Raw genomic sequence first — 3,553 nt, 5'->3', positions numbered from 1 at the left:
AAAATTAGGCTTCTGACTCCGGTTTTTTTTATCTATCAGCGTAGAGTGAATATTTCCTTAACGGGATTGGATACTTTTTTTGCGTTTCGAGCGTGCGTTTTCCGAAAATAGTGCTGGAAGTGGAAGTGGGTGACAGGTCGTGCTACGCAGTTTACTTTCTTGGCTTATATTTCCAAAATTAGGATTTTGACTCCGTTTTTCTTTATCTATCAGCGTAGAGTGAATATTTCCTTAACGGGATTGGATACTTTTTTTGCGTTTCGAGCGTGCGTTTTCCGAAAATAGTGCTGGAAGTGGAAGTGGGTGACAGGTCGTGCTACGCAGTTTACTTTCTTGGCTTATATTTCCAAAATTAGGATTTTGACTCCGTTTTTCTTTATCTATCAGCGTAGAGTGAACTTTTCATTAACGGGATTGGGTACTTTTTTTTGCGTTTCGAGCTAGCGTTCTCGGAAAATAGTAACTAAAGTGTTAGTGGGTTGCTGGTCTTGCCACGCGGTTGACTGTTATCGCTAATATTTTCGATATTTTGCCATGCAATTATAAGAATTCATAAATTAATCACAAAATTTGAATAATTTGTTAATTTTTCTCTAAGTGAACAGCAGAGTGCATTGGAAATAAGAAAGGTGTTCAAAGATGGCATTATGCAAAGAATGTAAGTTTTTGTATTATCATAAACTTAAGTTTTAATTAAACAGACTAAGATATAAGCCATTGTTTTTCCAGCCAGGAGAGCCTGGATGTAAGGAGACAATATTCTATTGAAATGAAGATGCACATTGAACAGGAAGAAAGTATTGGACTCATGGAATATCACTAACATAGGGCCATTAGATGCAAAGAATTATTTTTATGGTATGGAAACATTAAAGCAGTAATTCTAATATATTAGGTATGATATTTTAATTTGATTCTAGGTCTGCTAGTTATATGACATGCAGGACTGAAATATTTGATGGTGAAATAAAGACTGAGAAAAGATAGGATTGATGATTAAAAAGGGAATAAAATTACTTTGGGTGATGTTCTCTTATAACAAGATATGGAGAATACAGTAGGAGTGAAAGGTACGTTGTGTTCCTGATCTGAATAAATATTGATATCAGTGGCCAAAGTCAATGACCAGCACTAATGTGTTAAGTTTCAGAAAGATGAAGCCGAAGTATATGATGAAAATGGAGAAGTTTAATGAATAATAGAGGATGCCAAGGTAAAGAAATTCATTATAATGTCGATTGAAATGAATTTACTCATACATATCATCACTTGTGAGACTGCCTAGCAAATGTGGCAGAAGCTCAACCTAGTTTTTCAGTGAGATTACCGACAGTAAGAGTGTAACTGGCTGCAGAAATTTTACAACTATTCATTTGATAAGAACACTGATATTTGACTCATGTTGGCAAATTGCAAAACCTAAGGTTTAAATTTAATATACTAAACACTACCATAGATGACCATAGATATATTAATGATGAAAATTTTAGGTACCTTACCACAAGTGTGCAGACTGCACATGATTGCAGAGGGCTATCAGAGAAGAGGAGACTTTGGAGAATTCGACTGCATGATTAATAGCTGAAGAGGCAAGAATTAAAGACAAGGAAGAACCAGATAAGGTAATCACATGTAAGACACGGCCAAAAGTTGTAACAGAACAGAACATGTAGCAAGGAATTGCAGAAATAAAGCTACGCAAAACTTAATAGTCAGGTGTTTTGAGTGCAATAGACCAAGGTTGCCACAAATTGTAAAGAAAGGATATATATACATAATCGAGGGAAACAGTGTTCAATAAGTAAAAAAAATAATCACATAAGCAAAGATTGTTTTTATAAAGAAAAAATGGTAAGGGAAATAGGAATGAAACTGCCTATAAGGCAGCTTTCCTCACAATGAATGAAGATAGAATAGGAGCATGTGTCGAGACAAAAGCAAAAACATGGATTGTTGATTCTTTCTCAATGGCACATATGACAAACAGTAGTTTGAATTTATTGAAGATGAGAAAAAGTAATGCGGCTATGTGAGTAGCAAAAGCAAATAAGGTTCTGAAAGCAGAGGCATTGGAGTATTGGAATTTGAAGAATGCAAGCTTAGAAATGTCATACGTCTTTATCGTGTAAATTTATAATAAAAGTGAAAAAATTAATAAACCATTGACTATTACTTAAACTTATAACATATTTGTATTAAAATATTTCTATAATTTACAAAAAGTTTATACATTATTACACTGATTGTTAATAACAAATTGTTTATAACGTAAATTTACAATAAAAGTGAATAAAGTAATAAATCATTGACCATTACTCTAACTTATAACATATTTGTATTAAAATATTTTAATAATTTACAAATAGTTTCTAAATTATTACACTATTTGCTAGTAATAAATTAATATAGTTAATAACAAATTGTTTATAACGTAAATTTATAATAAAAGTAAAAAAATTAATAAATTTTTGGTTATTATTTGTACTTATAACATACTTGTGTTAAAATATACATATAATTTACAAAAAGTTTATAAATATTTACACTGATTGTTAATAACAAATTACTATTAATAACAAATTACTATTGTTAATAACAAATTATTCGCAACGTACATATATAGTAAAGGTGGAAAAATTTATAAATTATTGGTTATGAGAGCGGAAAATTAATAATTAATAAAATGGACGAAGTTTGATCATTTCCGATTGGAGTGGGGAGTTCGACCGATCGGAGGCTATATAAAGGGCGATGCGCCGTTGCTCGAGTTTTTTGTCGGTTCGACTTCGAAAGTGTAACATCTAAATTTCCGAGGTGCGCGAGGGGTGAGGGTTCGATGTAAGGTGGGGGTTGGCTACCCCCACCCACACCCTAACCTATTAAACAATTTACTAATCATTTCTTTATTGTTTTCAGATATTAATTATTTTATTCTTCCAGGTTTTAATTTTTTTTCTTCCTACAACTATTAATTATTTTTCCTGTCTTCAGATTTTTATTTTTCTCTTCTATTTACTTTCTTTGTTGAAAATTCGAATATTTCGTACAATATTCGAATGTCTCATCGTTAGATTCTTTATGTCTCATTGTTGGGTAGTTTATATCTCATCGTTGGGTTGTTCCATCTATTTGGTTTATCGTTGTGGTTTATATTCGTTTCTCTTTTATTGCCTTTTCTCTTACTAATCCGTTTCATTTCAGATTTATATATTTTCTTTTCAGGTTTATACATTTTTTTTTCAGTTTACATATTTTCTTTTTAGGTTTTCAAGTTTTTCAAGATTTCATTCGGAAGACATAGCTGAACGACGCGAGATGCGTGCGCTTAGACCTAAGTAGTTATAAGCAGTTATAAGATAGATCCTTAGGCTAAGTTTCATGTGCGCGCTATCTGTACAAAGGTAAACCAGCTAACTTGGAGCGAAATTCATATTTTGCCTCCCTTATCCCTCTCGTTACCAAACAGAACATAATTGTTCTCGCGATAATCGCGATCGTTCTTAAGTACCGACTAGCCTATGTGACGTACTGTCGTGTATTCGACAATTCCATG

Source organism: Eufriesea mexicana, unplaced genomic scaffold (assembly GCF_001483705.2).
Source record: "Eufriesea mexicana isolate 0111107269 unplaced genomic scaffold, ASM148370v2 scaffold2989, whole genome shotgun sequence".
Taxonomy (NCBI): Eukaryota; Metazoa; Arthropoda; class Insecta; order Hymenoptera; family Apidae; genus Eufriesea; species Eufriesea mexicana.
Note: the sequence above shows the minus strand (reverse complement) of the source record.